This window comes from Podarcis filfolensis (assembly GCF_964270895.1).
Source record: "Podarcis filfolensis genome assembly, chromosome: 1".
In the NCBI taxonomy this organism is placed as follows: Eukaryota; Metazoa; Chordata; class Lepidosauria; order Squamata; family Lacertidae; genus Podarcis; species Podarcis filfolensis.
This window is the reverse complement of record NC_139604.1, coordinates 66,188,854-66,207,113: the sequence shown is the minus strand read 5'-3', so window position 1 is coordinate 66,207,113 and position 18,260 is coordinate 66,188,854. Positions and strand designations below refer to the sequence as shown.

The 18,260-nt window shown below is 41.9% G+C and overlaps 1 long non-coding RNA gene across 4 annotated transcripts in view; it reads left to right on the top strand.

Moving 5' to 3' along the window:
* LOC310751263 overlaps positions 1-18,260 on the top strand; it is a 96,408-nt gene that overhangs the window by 32,470 nt on the left and 45,678 nt on the right. For 2 of the 4 annotated variants that reach the window (XR_014542439.1, XR_014542440.1), the window contains exon 3: positions 10,756-10,814. The exons of the other annotated variants lie outside the window; for them this stretch is intronic. This is a non-coding gene — a long non-coding RNA (uncharacterized lncRNA). The remainder of the gene's footprint in view (positions 1-10,755; positions 10,815-18,260) is intronic. 4 annotated transcript variants of the gene reach the window in all.

The following is an 18,260-nucleotide window of genomic DNA, read 5'->3' as shown; positions in this document are numbered from 1 at the left end:
CTCTCTCATGTTCCCAACACAACTTGCGACCACATACCTCCTTTGCCACTATAGTTATTTTCTGGAATACTGGCCTCTGACCTTAAGTATAGACTTCTAAAGGATGCATATCATTATGCTAAATGCTTCTGTTAATCTGATGCGTAGCATTAAATTTTATATTATTCTGATGTGTAGCAACCCATATCTTTAGAATGTCAAGATATGTATACATTAAAAACCAAAGACTTCACCACTGCTGCTCTGGCACCATGCCCAAGGAACCATTGGATACATAAAATACTAACAATTCACCCATTTCATCTGCTAGTGGTGGGACAGCAGACATTTAAATGAGTTGTATAGAGATTTTGGAGCTTAAAAATCAGTTCACACACAGCACTGGTCACAGGCTTATTTAGTATCACTGTTTCCCTACATCAGGAGTAGCAAACCCATGGCCTGCACCATTTTAGTGGCCTGCCACACTTATCTGTGATATTTGCTGGAACAGACAATTGTTAGAAAGTCTTGGAGAGGCCAACACTCCTTTCTGCTTCCTCTCTCTTAATACATTCTAGAAAATGCTGTGATTCAGATAACAGTCCCCCGCCCCGTCTGCACATATGCACAAGTGAGCATGAATTAGCCACTTTGTTGTTGCCCACCATGTGGCCCTTGAAGAAGTCGCCAGCCCTCATTGCAGCCCTTTAACCAAAAAAGGTTAGCCACCCTACCACGTAAATATTCTACAACACACACAACACACCTACCCACACCCTTTGGGTGCAGAATTCAGGAGCAGTGAGAAAGTTGTCATTTGAATAAGCCCTGGAGAAGACTGGCTTCTATAAAGAGAACTTCTCACTGAGGAACCCTTCATATAATACCAAGGAACACCACTTTCCCAGAATCCACCACAGGTGTAGATTGATCTGGGAAGGTAGATGATCCTGACTTTGAGTAGAATTTCTCCCAGATCTGATTCTATGAAAAAGAGTACAAGAGCAGTATACACAGTTCTGGCATTTTAAAAATGCTGACATTTTTTGAAGTGGTGCCCCTAGGAGGCAGAGGTCAAACATGATACTTGATTTTCGTAGCAGAGGAGACTTGCTCTCATGTTGCAGTCTGTAACCGAATGTAAAAGCTGTATGACTGTGTTTTGGGGAGTGGAGACAGACTGAAGTAGGCAAATAGTTTTTTCAGTTCCAACTGGTCAAATGTAACCAAAAGAAATAAATATGTTCATGATAGTTTATCATTTTCTTGTATTGCTTCAAAGGGATTTCACTGCCAGCTGCACAGCCCACTTCCATATCTCATCATATTTGCATTATGTTGGGTTATACATGTCATGTTTCATAGAGTTTCATTGCATTTTATTATTTCTGTTGTTTTCTTTCCTTGTAAACTGTGCAAGGAAAGGTGAGTCACAAATATTTAAATAAATAAATAAATACCCATAGGCTTTAAAACCTATATGTCTCACCTGTTCTGTGCTAGTACAGCCTAATTCTCTAGACGTTGGGCTACATAAAATTATACTTTCTGCTCATCCCAATTTCATCAAGTCAAATATATTTTCAGGGAGTAACTCTGGATGAGTTACTTCACTTCCTTGCTGCATCTTTTCCCTCTGGCTGATACCTCCCTCCACCCTGCCTTTATAGGAGTGAGATGGGGTTTAGGAATTTTTTAAGCACTTTGGGATTACAAGTAAGAAACTATTAGCATGATGTAATGAAAAGTATTATTACATTATTATCTATTTAGCACCTGATTAAACACCACTTAACCCACTGGCTTTAATCCAACGCACAACTGTTAAGGGTGTGTGTGGTTTATTTATTTATTTATTTTTGCTAATGCACCATTGTTCTGACGAAGCCAGCATCTGTGCAGTAGTCCGTATCTTCCACTGTCATTAGGGTAAATTGGTTCCCTGGGCAACGTCCCAGGAACGCAGGTGTCCTGATTACAGACATCCTGATTTTGTGAAGTAGACAGCAGTCACTCATTCACAAAAGGAACTCAGCCTCATTGTTAAACAATCACCGCCAAGCATTTGCTACCAATAAAACCTTGGGAGAAAGGAGACAATTCAGCTCCATTGCCCATATTGTGGCTATTCAAACCACTGGCACCTTCCTCACCAATCTCATTCTTACAAAAATATTGATGGCCAAACAACTATAACTGCTAATATTCAATATGAAATGCATGTTTATATGTATATTGAGGGTGGGGGAGGGAAGAGCCATCTAGAAAATGCAGTTACTTGGATACACCAACACTTTTTCTAACATAGGAGTAGACAGAGATAGTAACTGGTGCTACTTAATATTTGCTCCACGTTTGTTGGAAATTGGTCTTTAGTGTGGCATCAGCTACACTTTGAAACTCCTTGCCTATTGATACCAGGCAGGCACCTTCACTGTACTCTTTTCAGCACCTACTTTAAACATTTTTGTTTAAGCAAGCTTATCCAGACATGTCGACACAGTGTGCGGTGACCGTGAAGGAACATTCTTTGCTGGGGATCATTAGGAAAGGAATTGAAAGTAAAACTGCCAGTATCGTAATGTCATTCTATAAATCTATGGTATATAAATCTATATACTGTATGCAGTTCTGGTCTCTTCACCTCAGAAAAGATGCTATAGAGTTGGAAAAGGTTTGGAAACGGGCAACCAATTTGCTTTATACAGAGAAGTAGGTGATAAATTATTGGAAATAAATAAATACATTCAAGTGGACTTGACAACACTCTGTTTTAAGCCACCTTATATGCAGCACACTTTGGAAGATTAAGACTTTTATGGAGGCATAGTGCTTCAGCCTCACAGTGATTCATTATATCTTAGTTTATAGTGATCTAACCTTCAACAGCATCTGCATCATGATCTATCAAAGCTAGCGGTATTGAACTATGCCATATTTTGCTCATTTTGAAAGACTGCAAGATCAGTTCTGATGGCAAATTCAAGTTCCTGTTGCACGTCTCAATTACTAATCTGGCCAAATAACCTAGGGTATGTTGGGATAATGAATTACAAAAATCAAAGGGCTTAATAAATAATAAAATCTGCCCCCTTTTCTTTAAAAATACACAGAACATGACACTCTTGTGCTTTTAATTCAACTCGATTAAAGAGTGGAGAGAAACTATCAATGACTACCAGCAGCAAGACTCCTCGAGAATTGCCCCTGTTTGTAGATTCTTTATGGAATTAGGTGACAGCTGGCAAAGTTTGCCTTGGGGTTAAGGGCTCAGTATCCATTTCGGTTTCCTCTTTTCATCAACAGGAACCCTACACGTAAATCACATAATGTAACACATTTGCTTTCTTACGTTCCGTTCTAGGATTTAGATTAGCCACCAGTAACATGAGCTTGGTTGTTTAAACAATATAGATGTCATACATTATAATATTAGCTTTACTCATTGTCTCAATGCAAACTTTTAAACAGAACATTTTTGACCCTGAAACTCAACTCACCCCAAAGAGCCCCTTCTTTAATTAAAACTGCATGTGACCCAGAAGGCATCAAGGCAAAGGAGCATCATCAAGCTTATTCATGCCACCTTCACCTGCTAATGAAAAGCAGAGGCCAACATATGAAGGGATGGAAGATTAGAAACAGTTAGGAATTGGTGTGTGTAGGGATAGAGAACTTGAAAAATCACTCCTGGCCCAATGAACGCTTTTAAAAATAGAACACATTTGGGGAACACTGGAAATTCAGTTTGGGGAAAGATTTTAAAACAGACCATCAGTTTGCAAAAGCTTCGTAGTCTTGCAAAAATATATGTAACTATTTGGACTTGTATCTACTTCACATTGACAACTGCAGCTTGATTAGCTTTTGTCGCAAGCTTGTTTCTTCATTTCATGCCGATGTGCATGAAACAACTCTATGTTGATTTGATGTGGAACGTGGGGTTCAATTAAAGCTAGGTGACAGTCTGGACGTGGTTAGATGCCTGAAGTGTTGCAGTTGTGGGCCCAGGCACAGTGAGCCTGAGATTGCCAGTGGTGGGGACATGGGAAGAGGTAATAAACACAGAACAACATATTGGGATTAAATAGGCTACTACAACTTTATTGACTACAAATGTCAGTAGGTTTTGGCATAGGTAAACTTTGGAAGATTCATGTGTATCCTGAATCAACCAACCCAGCAGCTGGCTGATTGCTGCTGGGGTTAATCCTTGGATAAGGATTGCTCCACGACGTACATCAAATTGGGGTGAACCCTCCAGGAGCACCACATTTCATGGCCCGGCAGCCCCTATCTGGACAGAAACGCCCCCTTTGGACCCCTTTAATGGGGTACCCCAATTTCATGGCAGGGGTTAAGAATCCAATCCAATGCCTTGCTTTGCTGGTAAGATGAAGCTCAGGAGGGTCCTCCTAATCCATATAATTAGATTACCATGGGTCCTCACTTGAAGAGCCCTCCTCTCCCAACCCTTGTCCCTTGGCTTTCCTTGTGAGCACAGATGCACTAGCACCAACTCCACCCTGGCAGGCCCATCACCCTGGCAGCAGTCAGCCAGTAGTCACCGAGGGATGCTTCACTATCAGTAACTGAAGAGCTGGACTCACAAGAATCATAATCACTACCCAACTTCCAGTGCTGCTTCTGATGATGCTCCTTGGTGGGGCACTTCTTGTTGCTCTTCCACAACACCTCATCAGAGGAATCTGAGGGCTCAGCTAGAAGTTGATGCCCCGTTTGTTGGCTAAGTGGTCTGAGATAGCAAGAAAGGTAAAGCAAAGCAAGCTGTAGCTGCAATGACCAAGATAGCAGCTGCGGACTGTGTCCAAACTTAAAGAAGGCTCTTTCTCCCCCCACTTGCAACACGGTGACAGATAAAGGTACTGGTACAAAAGTTGGGCGCCACCCCCACTCTCTGCCAAGTGGTAGCAAGATTACAGGGGGTTCCAGGTGCACACCTGGCGTCTGTGCTGCTTTGGAGAATTGAAGATATGGCAGAAACTGTTGTAGTTTTTTTTAAAAAAAAACCCACATATTTACACCTTCAGTCTGCATGGAGGGAGCCCAAAGCTTACAGCATGGTCATTCCAAGAGCGGCTTGTTCCCCACAGCAGCGCAGCACTGGAGGCAAAGGCATCTCTCTCAGTCAGCCTTAAGCCAGCCTGCCCAAGATGGATCTCAGTCTTTTTTTCTCCCAGTCTTCTTCCCAGCACACCTTGCGAAAAAATTTCCTGTTGCCTCATACCCAGTTACCCTGGCAACATTCTGTCTGCCTAGGCCCAATATTTCTCTTGGATGGGCCTTCAACACCTTACGTCATGTTAATGCCTCTATCCCATGTAAGGAAGGCCCTGGCTTGGAAAGGAAGCTTAGCCTGTATTTTTCCATGGGACAGCCACCTTCCTTTCAGTACTCCCAGCTAATCCAAACCCTATCATTTATTAATTTCTAGGGTTTATGGCAGGGGTCGGCAAGGCTTACCAGGCATGGGCTGGATCACTCCCACAGGGATCCTCCATGGGCTGGGCTGGCGCAGTGTCACGCCAGAAATCGCGTCTGTGGATGTCCGTGGCAGCGGAAATCGCTTCTGCACATGCCCAGATGGTGGAAATCGTGCCTGCACTATTCTAAAAAACAAGTATGATACATGTGTTAGTTGTGGTTTGCATGCTATGGCTTATCGAACCTACTGGGAATAAAATGACAAAAATTCACTTTGAATGGTTGGTGACTCTTTTCTGTGGCACTTAATACCATTTTTATATATTTTAAAAGAGACCCCAATTAGCTTTATTTTGATACCAAAATAAGCCCAATTGGTTGAAAAATAAGCGAAACAGGTTTTTTCTAAACTGATGCAGAAATTGCATTAGCCTAAATCGCACGAAAATTGAAATTTTTAAAAAATTCTCCTTCGCCCAATTTTGTCCAAAAAATCTTTAAAAAATCATTTGAGGTTATCTCATAGGTATCTACAGACAATTTTTTTTCAAAAGAAAATCTGAGTCGTGAGAGCACATGGCATCAGGTGATTTGGCGTGGAACCACCCCTCTTGGTTCATTGGCTGGGCCTGGGAGGAGTGACGAGGGCACTCTCCTTTTCCCGAGCCATGATGCTGCCACACCCCTTGGCTCTCACCCCAGGGAATTGCCAACAGCAACCCATGTAGCCATCGCCAAGCCTGCAGAGCTGGGGGGGCGGGGTACAGGACAATGGTCCATGCACTGTGACCTTCCCCCCTGCAGGTAGGACAAAGCCCCCCTTTATGAAGGGTAAAGGTAGGGCTCCTCTGCTGCCTGGCTGAACCACCCTCCATCTTGCTGCTGTCAGCCCCCCCCCCCACACACATATAACCCTTTTGATTCCGGCTAATGGCAGTGAAAAGTGCCTTTTGTTTGGTGTTATAGCAAAGAGGGGGCAGGGGGGAGAGAATGTGGATTAAAGAGGTCAAATGTATATCAAACAATGTGTCCCCCATGTAAATGCTTAGGCAGATACTCCCCTTTACGGATCTCATGCTATTGCCAGTCACACCTCCATGGAAATTCTTAAGAGGAATGTTTTTAATGAGAAGCTTCACAGATTTTCAGCTTTGTATGTCTTCTAGGTATGCAAAGGGATTGCTTCAGAACCTGAATTTGTCAGGAGAGGAAATGAAAAATAGATGTGAAATGTAAAATACAAAAGAGGTAGCACAGCAAAGCTGCGTCAGGCAAAACACAATACTGTGAAATACTATCCCCTTTTCTAAAAAAACATGCTGCTTTCTTCTCCTTTGCCCCAGGAAGATTGTAAGGGTGAGCTAGAGCCTTGCCCTTACACAATGGGCTTTTAGTAACAAGGCAGTCACTCTGTCATTGCTTTGACAAGAAAGAAAGTAAAGCAGACACAAAAGAATGCCACTTGGCACCGCAGTATCCATCACTTCCAGCTCTAAACACCAATGCCTTTTGTATTTGTGCTTATCGGCAGGAAATCCTGATGCCTTTGCCAATGAGTCCATCACTTGGATAAGAAGGAAAATGAATTGCCATTTGTCCAGTTCCCATAACACTACATTCAAACGACTCCAAGCAGCTTCAAATAGCACTGCTGTTGAACGTTGCACAGTGTGAATGCAGAACCCCCCAAATCAAACTCCTTTGTCATATCGTAAAGGTGGTGGTGACCAACTGCTTTAACAAATTTACTTTCATTTGTGTGTGTGTGTGTGTGTGTGTGTGAATGAAAGTAAATATATATATATATAGAGAGAGAAATTATTTACTTACGTAGTGCCAGCAATGAGCATGATGCTTTTAGAGTACTAAAAAGAGAAATCAGTGCCCTGTCCCCACTACTGTTGCAAAACAAAAGTGCAACAGTAATGCTATGAGATCAGACGAAATATAAAGAAATGTGTGAAATTTTTTGAAATTGTTTAAGCAGAACACGTGTGGCCCACAATTTACTGCTGGACAGGTATGGGTAATTTGTGACTTTCCACATGTTGTTACCTTACAACTCTCACTATCCCTGGCCATTTCCACACTGGCTGGGGCTGATCTGTTGATGAGGAAACAACCTCCCAGAGCCCTATTAAGGATGGATGTATTGTAGGCAAAACAATTCAGCATCGCTTGATTTTTCATAATTAGAGAATGATGCAATGAGGAGAATGATGGGGGCTAGAAACATACTGCCCCCTCCACCACACCATAAGCCCCTAACGCATTCCTTTTGCTGGCCTTAGCTGGCAGCAGTGAGGTTTGTGCTGCAGCTTTTATTAAATACGAATGTTGATGAGGCTATGCATGGTAGCATCCACAAGGGAGGGGAAATGACACAGTGTCCAGGGCATTGTAAGAAAAACAAAATGGTGACAAGCCCAGTCCTCCCTGGGACAGGATTGGGACAGGCATTAGTGTAATGACCCGTGCCAGGGTCCCAGTTGCAGTTTGAGGAGCATGTGTACCCCCCCCCCCGGTCTAGAACGGGCAGGCAGCATTCTGCATGTGCAGAGGGAGTCCAGGTCCTCATATACTATTGCATAGTGACCTTTTTGAGTCCCAGATACCACATTACAGTGGTACCTCAGGTTATAGATGCTTCAGGTTACAGACGCTTCAGGTTACAGACTCTGCTAACCCAGAAATAGTACCTCGGGTTAAGAACTTTGCTTCAGGATGAGAACAGGAATTGCGCAGCGGCGGTGTGGCGGCAGCGGGAGGCCCCATTAGCTAAAGTGGTGCTTCAGGTTAAGAACGGACCTCTGGAATGAATTAAGTTCTTAACCCGAGGTACCACTGTATATCATAGGCAGACTTTGAGGGGCCGCATGGCAGTGATAGGCAGGGCCAGATGCAAAACTGGGTAGAGCAGTGAATATGAATGCACAGTAAGTGACAGCCCTGCAAAGGGCCTGGGTTTCTAGGCACTTGAACACAGCACACACAGATGTTCCACCTTTCTTCAAAACCAGCAAGTTTGTGGACATGCTCCCTCCAGGCAAAAGGCAGGCGTGGCCTGGAAAGCGTTCCAAGGGCCACATAGAAAGGTCTGGAGGACCACATTTGGTCCCTTGGCCAGAGTTTCTCCCACTTCTGGATTAGCTCTGTCTTCCAAATTGGCTGGGCTCCAAAATAGCAGCAGCCGACCTATTCCAGAGCCTCATTTTCTTTCAGCTTACAGCTGCCTTCCTCGTCAGACTCATTCCTATTATTTATCATCTCACGGGACCAGTAACTTCTGCTTCCTTCCACAGGGTGTAGTGCTGTCCTTCAAAGGCTGTGTCTGCACCTATTTAGGTTGCTTTTGGGGATTTTTCTGAACGTCAGAATTCATTATTAACTGAGTGCAAAAAAAGGAGAGCACATTATCTGCATCTGGTGTAACTCAGTCCAGCTCTGTTGCAATGTTTTGAGTTGCAGAGTTTTGATCCTTAAAGCTTTGTATATGCTTAAGTTATTGCAGATGCTATTGTTGTAAGGTGGATGCTGTGGGGGTGTTTTCTTTATTGTATGACATTTGGGATTTTGCTCACTTTTATTTACATCCAAGAGATTTAAAATTCCTCTAAACAAAGTCGGGAATAGTTATTTTCAGTGAAACTTCTCTCAGCTTTGCATTTAAGATTATTTGTTTGTGCGTGCGCGCGCACACACACATTCCTTTTATCACAGAACTGGAAACATTTACCTCCTTTTCATTGTGAATGAATATTCTGCTTGCATTTGTTTGCTTAATGAGTTAAATGAATAGGTAAGAAATCTGCAATGTCTTTTTTCGTACCCCGAATTAATAGGAGAAAATTTGGGTGTTTTGGAGTATTCTTTCACATTTCTAAATTAGAGTGCACCATTAATAAGGTATGCAAAGCAGATCAGTGACTATCTTCCAAGGAAAATGCTTTCCTCGTTTTTTTCCATAAAGTTAAATGCACAGCACATTCTCCTCACCCCCATTTCTTTTCAGAGAAATGAAACCAAGCTGTGAGTATAGCAATGACCAGATTTTGAGATGGGAGTGCTGTGTGTGGGATCCTTCATTTAATGAAGGAAGAGGGATCACAAACCATAGCTCACGTACACTCTTTTTCACAGAATGTTCTTCCAGGAGAGTGAGGGGTAGCAATAAAAACTTGCCCTTGCAGAAGTACTGCTACACCTATCTTTCTGAAATTTGGCAACCTTCATTCCTTCAGAAGGGTTGACTATGATTTTCTAATAAATAAAAAGTCAGAAACCTTTTATTTATTTTTAAAGCTTCCCTGCATGAAAACTCCTTAGTGGATCTTCCCGAAATTTGCCATGGTTAATTCACTGTGGACCAGTTCCTTTGCCTGTAAATTTCACCCACTTATGCAAGAAGGAAAGAAATTTTAGCCATTTTTAGACATTACATTATATGTGGCAAAGCATAACATTGGACTGAACAGACTGACTTTGGACCCAAATAATGAATCAAACCAGAATGACATGGAGTGGGTCTGAAACAGATGAGGCTGCCTCAAAATACTACAGGTACATGGTAAATCTGGTGGTCACTAAACAAGCCTAGTATATATGTGTCACTAGATGGTGTGACAGTGTTGTTAGCTAAAACTATTTACCATGTGCAAGACAGCTGTTGATTCCATCCTTCCTAATATCAAACATAACATTTACATAAATCTTATTTAGGAAGACTGCCATCTCACTGAGAATTTCATATACAAAAACACAGAGTTAAAGAAGGCTTGACCTACATATTGGATGTGTGGGCAAGTAGTTTTGTAGTGGTTTATATACTTCAGTACCATTATTCACAAATATACTTTACTAGCCCTCATTTAAAAATAAATAAATATGAACAAGATTTTTTTCGGGGGGGGGGGATCAGCACAAAAGGAGGATAGAAGCATTTTTTTGGTACTCTGTTATTGAGTATATTAGCAGAAGGAAACCATGCTTATTTAGCAATAGTGATACCATGCACAGTATTCCATCTACTGTGTTTTGCAATATCGCGCAACGTGTTTTAGTACTTGAATTCATATAGTATATACTTTGCTGATCGATTTGCATACCGTATCGATCCCAAGGGTTTTCTAATGTGTTTCACTTGTGGCACTTCTGCATAATTGCCTGATTAACTGACTTATTTAACCTATTGACCTTTACTCTTAATTAGCAGCCCTATGTAAATGTTGAGTAGTAATCAAGTGGAACACGATTCTGTGTGCAATTTACATCTTGTGAAGTTTTTCTTATTTTTAAAAGATTTACTACCAGTAAAAATTCTAATTTCAGATCAGACTATGGTAAAATAAAAAATGAACACACTTACTTCGCTTCAGGTCACAGCACAGGTGAGTTTGAGTCACTCATGTTATTTCTATAAAGTTGAAACAAATTAAGAGTAATCACACACAGTGGATCAAATCACATCAGTAAGTGGAAAAATGTATAATTTAGGCTTTTAAGCGTGGGGGGGGAGACATGAATGAGAACAAGAGTCTCTTTTGAACTTAGAAATTATTAGTTCTAGCACACAAACTTTTAATTACAATAAAATCTTGCTAATTCCCACTAATTACTTGTAGAAAGAAAAGACAAAGCACCAGCACGCAAGGATGTTTATTTTATTCTGTAGAGAGCCAGTTAATTTTATTATTTACACTTCTTCATTATGCTTACAAAAGATACACCACAGTGTATACTGAGAGAAACATGCATTATAAGAGACCCGCCCCCCTCTCTCTCTCTCTCGTGTGTGTGTGTGTGTGTGTGTGTGTGTGTGAGAGAGAGAGAGGGAGAGAGAGAGAGAGAGAGAGAGAGAGAGAGAGCCTATATTCAGCACTTCCAAGGCCCACTGGGATCAGACTTGTGGTCCATCCAATTCTACCATATAAGGAGCTCTGTATGTAAAAGAGTGAGTGATAGGATGCTAGGTAAACAGAATTTAGGCCTCCTTAGCTATATCCTTACTGCATTTGCCGATGCCATCTGATAGAGAAGGGTTGGGCTGCGTTCCTAGGCATCAAAGAAAAACAGGAAGCTGACATACTGGTTGGTCTAGCTCAGTGTTGCCTACCCTGACTGGCAGCCATTTTTCAGGGTTTGAGATGGGGCATTCCTAGCGCTACCTGGAGATGCGAAGGATTGAACCTGAGACCCTCTGCACAAGGAAGAGAAAAGTAGATAATTGTGACAATATAACATCAGATTGATTCTACTAGATCTGTGGTAGCCAACATGATGCCTTCCACATGTTGCGGCCTACAAACTTGAGCAAATGATTACTGTCTTGCGGGGTGTTGGAATAGATGACCCTGTGGTCCCTTCAAACTGTACAGTTCTATGATCCCTTATCACTGACTGGGCCTGATGGGAGTTGTAGTTCATAGAACATGAAGATACCCTATTGCCTACTGCTGAACTAGGTCCTGTAGAGGGAAACAATTAAGAGAGCTAAACTTACAATTACTGGTTTTGGTGCTGGCTACTCAACTATATTTGCATAAAGTTTGGCTCTAACTCACCCAACTTGCTGGCTTGTATGTTGTGATCATAATCCTACTTCATTGGATTCCAAATATGCTAGAGATAGTTTGCTGAGTATTAAATTTGGCTTCTTTTGCCTTGAACCCTTCACTCTCAAATATCCTGGCCTAGTACCATAGTTCCACCCATCTTCCCCTGTTCCTGTCCAATGATTTGCTTTCATCATAAGTGAGAATGCATCCAAGTCACACTAGAAGCTCACCTATAAAATATTTAGCTTGCTCAACAATGAATGCACCTTGATTAGTAGAGTGTGTTACATTTTAGCTACTTAACTTTGCAGCTTGATTACTGAAGTGCACAATTTAATCAGCACATTTAATCAAATGACAATATATACCACCTAATCCCTCCCTTACTATAGACCAGAAGCCAAAACTATTAACTTCCCATGCACCTGCATGAAGCAAATATGCAATGCATGAACTTCCACCAACACATGCAACTGGACTGCGAAGAAATGCCAATCAAAATCTGCAACTATTACAGTCAAATCCCCACGTTGTTCCCTAAACTGTACTACTTCAAGCAATAACATTTGTGATGTTTCTGTGGTAAGAGTAGAGAGCATGACACCAACCTAACTATGGCTCCAACACAAAGGTATTGCATGTATGTTAGGGAGAACCACATATGCAGTCTGAAATTTATTTTCCATTGTTGCCACAGCAGTTCCCATTATATTGAAAAAGCGGCTTACCTCTTCAGCGGTGTTTACAGTGTGCAAAGCACAGTATTTTGCAGTCTTTACTGCCACTGAAAGAATACTGCTGCATATATCTGATTTATATTTTAAGTTCCTTTGTCTAATGTTCTTCTTATCACTACTTCTTAGGGATGATATAAATTCTTCATAGAATAGCCAGGTGGCACTGGGTTTAAGGGTAGGGTTATAAAATCATAAGCAATCTTCCCAGTCAAGGTCCAGCTCTGGCGACTCTTGTGATAGAGGGGCTGAGAGGAGCATGTTGTAGAATGTTATTTGAAAAAGCCCACCCTTTATTTTTCAAAAGACTGTTGTGTGTTCCCATTTCCTTGAGCTGCGAGAAGTTCTGGGTGCAGCACTTGTCTGGATTTGGTTTCCTTTAGGAGGAGAGATCACTGGAAACTTATGGTGCTCTGTAATACTTGATTTATTTATGAATAAGCAAGTAGAACATATGCGGAGCCAAATAACTTAAGGCAAGGTTGGGAACCTGTGGCCCCCGCATTTGTTACGTTCCAACTCCCATCATCCCAGCCAGCATGTCCAATGGTTAGGGATAATGGAAGTTGCAGTCCAACAACATCTGGAGAGCCACAGGTTCACCACACTTGGCTTAAGCACTCATACAAGTAGAAGATCTGGTGCCCCTCAGTGTCAAGAGAGTCAGCCCAGCACCCTCAGGTGCCTTCAGCTCACTCTCTGCCTTTCTTCTTCAGTCTCTGTCCACCCACAGTTTCTTCTGTAGTTCCCTCACACAGACATCTCAGTAGGATCCACCCTCATCTTCTCTCAATTCTGGTTTCTCCACTGAGAACATTCTGGCACCTAACTCTGTTAATGAACTATCCACTAGCCATTAAAATTATTTTTCCTGACAAGGATACGGCCAAGCAAGCATTTGTAACAGGATATTTTTCTATCACAGCCATTATCAAAGTGCTTAGCAGCAGAGACCACCATTTTATAAGACAATTGCTACAGGTGCAACTATACTGTGTGTTGAAATATCAGTTTTGTTTTCCTTCCATAGCTGGAACCCATATGCAAAAGGTCAGTGTTTTAAAACGAACGAGGGGAAACAGTTCGTTCTGGGCACAAAGGTCACATAAATTACCATATCTGAAGTGCTTTTAACCTTGACTGTTCACTATAAACCAATGCTTTAAAAATATACAATGTAGTTAACCTATTTCCTTCCAAGAAAGCTGGCGAAAATGTTTCTGTGTATCTGAAAATACCATAATCATTGGACAAGCAGAGGAGTCTGATTGTATTCTGAGCACAATGCAAGCTAGCAAATCCTTCCTGACAATAGCAGCTCCCTTCACTGAAAGGAGCAGATAAATATCGGCGGCAGAAGAAAAACCACATCACCCTGTCTGATTCATTAGATTCTTGGCACTCCAATTAAGTTCTGACAAGCCAGTGTTCCAGGCCCAGTAAAATATTGTTGTTCCACCAGGCTCACTCCAATGTTTAGTCATAAGAGTCATACAATAATAACAGAACAGTGGCCTATCTTGACCAACGGCACATTAGTTATTATCTGCAGCGCAAACACCTACCACTTTGTACTAACATTTTGGCAGTAAATCTAAACATAGCACTTAAAGCTACATCATAATTTTGAGATCTAACGGAATCATTTTCCTTCCAGCTGGCACCAGTAAAAAGTATCTTATAACTAAAAAAAAGTAAATTGAACTTTTTATGAGGACTTCTCTCTCTCTCATTCTCTCTTGTTCGTTCTTTAACAGCAGGCAGAAGTATGAGTTTAGGAACATGCCACACGTTTTACCAAGCTCTGCTGCCTAGTGGTGCTGAACTGAGCAAATTACAGGCCAGTGTCTCGTGTGTGTGTGTTAGAGACAGAGAAATTTCTTGTCTGTCACTAGGAAACTTCAATTGGTAGGAATTGACAGACACTCTATTATGTGCAGCATGATTCAAAGTGTGGTTTTGGTGTAAACTTTCTGGGATGGGAACTTACTCTCCATGCTGGCTGTGGGACAGGGAGGAGAGTGAAGGAAAGAGCAATACCTCCCCTACCCGCCCCCCCCCCCGGCCTGCACAGCACACACACGGTTTTTCAGTTGATGTTTCAAATGAGGATCCAAACCTCTCCTTCAAAATGATCATTGTTCTTAAACCTTTCAACAAAATTAAGCAAAAGACTAGGAGCCTCAAGACCTCGGTGCTAGTACAACTTAGGCTGTGTCTTTGAAGTTCTGCACTTTGGTGTTTTCTAAAAGCGCTTTTGCAGACATTGCTTTGCAAGTGTCCATACCTGCACACTATGCAGACCGCATGAGTAGTTGTGAAATTGTTGCTATCTGTACGCATGGAGGGTCTGTCTTCTGCGACTAGTTTCTTCATGACTAGACATAAATTTATTTGCTCCCACTGCACTCACTTAAAAATAAAGAAAATCCTGCTTCTTCACTGATGTACTGGAAGTCCAGTAGTACAGACAGTGCAAGCATAGTTAGTTATATTGCAATCAGTGTATGCCCAGAGGCTTCCTTCCCTTGACCCATGGGGGCAACTACGTGATAAATTTTCTCCTTTGGGGAGGGTGACAAGGCAACCTGGGTTGTAGTAACAGAGAAGTAATCCTGTTCCTGTCATTTCTATAGATCAGATTGCGGAAAACTAAACTTGTGTCACTCATAGCACAGTGTGTAATCTCTTTTGAAATAATACAGGTCAGAATTTACTACAAAATGTTCTACAAGTAAGTTCGTACACTAACCAGAGCTTAGGATGTCTGAAAAGAGATCTTAGGAAAATCTAGTACTCACAATGACTGCAAAAGTAATTATGGATTCAGGCTCATCTAGAGAGAAGGTTTCCAAGGCCCTAGTGAGACAAAAGTTTCCTGGTTAAAAAAAACCAGAAGCATTGCCCCGCCCCTCTGATGCTCAGTGTGAAACATGAGATGTGCAAACCACACAGCGCCTGGCAGAGAAGCACCTTGCAAGTTTGGAAGTCTGAAACATTCCAGAAATTTAAACATGAATAGAGACCCGGGAACCTTAAACATGATTTTTCCACAATTTTGGTTGAAAAGATTGTGTTCAGAAATAAATGAAAACATAACGTAGGTAAATGTAGTATAGTACTTGGTTAAAATAGCACTCTTATATACCAGGGGTGAGGAACCTCTGACCTATGGCTTGAAATGGTCCACAGCTGGAGAAATCTGCTCCTGTGTGGCTCGTGCCCATCTGCTGTTCCACAAGGAGCAGCTAAGAAGGAAATCCTGCCTTCTGCATCAGTTATTGAACTGGTGTGGTCTACTTCTGTACAGCACACCATAGCTTACCTCTTCTCAGGAGCGAGCCAGCAGTAAATCACACCAAGTGAGTTGGAGTTAACTCTTTATTAGCAAAAACAGGACCTGCACAGGAGTGTCAGCAAAGCAACTCTATTCTGCCAGAGTCAAAGTCTTCTTTGTTTCACTCTTTGTTTTCCCACAAAGAAGACTAGCTTCTACACCTCCTGCAAGGCATTAGTTTTTACAAGACATCTTCTCATGCAAATGCAAGATATCTTGGGACCAGTTGGTGGATGAGACATGCCTGACAGAACCAGTGTCAGTGGCCAGTGGTAGGTTTTGAAATTATTATTATTATTATTATTATTATTATTATTATTATTTATTAAATTTGTATACTGCCCTATACCCGCAGGTCTCAGGATGGTTTATAGTGTAAAATCACAATATAAAATCACAAAATACATAATCAAAACAACAACCCAATAATACACCCCCCAGCACTCAACCAAATGCCTGGTTAAAGAGGAATGTTTTTGCCTGGCGCCTAAAGTTGTATAATGAAGGCACCAGGTGAATTTCCCTGGGGAGATCATTCCACAAATGAGGAGCCACTGCAGAAAAGGCCCGTTCTCATGTTGCCATGCTCCAGACCTCTTGTGGAAGAAGGCACATGAAGAAGGACTTCAGAAGATGACCTCAGTGTCCGGGTGGGTTCATATGGCAACAGGCGATCCTTGTTCCTGTTGCTTTATGCCCCTCATTGTCAATGGAGACAGTGGGGGAAGGCATGGAGGACAGCCCAATGGCAGGACTCTCTGGGACCTTCTTTTCCACCTCAGAGGCTTCCTACAGCACCTCCCCTGCCTTTGACTGCCCGGACTCTTCATCTTGGTTCTCCTCTACGACCACCACCCCACCTCTTCCCTTATAGATTGCACTGAACCTCCCTGTACATTTTCCATTTTCCACCCTACCCACCACTCGAACTCCTGCCTGTCCATTACACTGGCTTAGAGAAGAATGGTCACAAACTGCTTCCATACTGAAAAAGCAGGTTCAAAGCAAAAAACCATTCTCCTCAAAAATGGAAGGCAAACTGGACTCCAGAGGCCTCAGAACAAGCTAAAATCTATTCTAAAAACCCCTGGAGTTAAGGAAGTGAATTCTAACACTGAGCACAATCTTTCGTTTGTTCTCTGTAGAAGCTCTTGAAATAACATGGAATTGTTGGATTGGCTAGGGGCCCACCCTGGGGGTATGGCTGAAATAGGTCCTTCATTCAGACCACATCTGCTGCAAAACTAAGGCCTCGTCTTTAAGGTCAAGGCTGTTATCTGCACCTGTGGATCCAGGAAGATGATTCTGTCACTGTCTCAGTATGGGCTTGAATGCCCTCTTGAAGAACAGACTCATATTTACGTCTTGACCTGAGGGTTCTTGACTCAATCCATTGTCTGTATCTCCAGTAAACCCACTTTTGGTAATCCTGAGACATCTATGACAGGGAAACACAAGCTGAGCAGATGGAGAAGCAAGTACTGCTTTAGGTCATACTGAATGCTGTGTGGAATCACTCCAAATTTTCAACATGCCAATTTCCTCATATGAATTAGCACTTAGGGTTGTACATTTCTGTAAAATCTGTAGTGCTTAGTCAGGGATCCTTTTTTCCCACTCACCAACTGGGCAATACATCACGACACCAAAGACCTGCATATTTGATGTATGCTTTCAATACTTGGATATTTGAAACAATATTTGAAACAGGCTTTGATTATTTTGATATATTTTACCAGAACTCCTGGAATATAGTGTTAAATTGTCTAATTGTTCAAGGGAAGCAGCAAAGAACCAATGGCATAGCTGGCCTGCTGCCCAGATATTCTTCCTTTTCACACATTATGTAATTAACTCACCCTTCCTATCCACCTGTTTAATCATTACATCATGTTTCATAAATTATAGCATTGCTAGAAATACTGCCCTCCCACCCAAACATATATGCCGATTAGTCAACACTTTGATGTAACGCCAAAGATTCATATTTTAGAGGCAAGCAAGTGCAGACCTGCACAAACTGGAGTCACTGGAAACTTTGCTCAAGGACTTGTGCATTCCGAAACTCTACAGCTTTGCAAACATTTGCAGAATATAGCAGCTGTCTGAGTTTGGCAGCCTTCTTAGGATGACTTCAGAAAAATGTATGTGACTGAAAGGCTTCAGGCTTTAAGATTCATCAGTGACAACTGCCAGGAGATTAGGGAA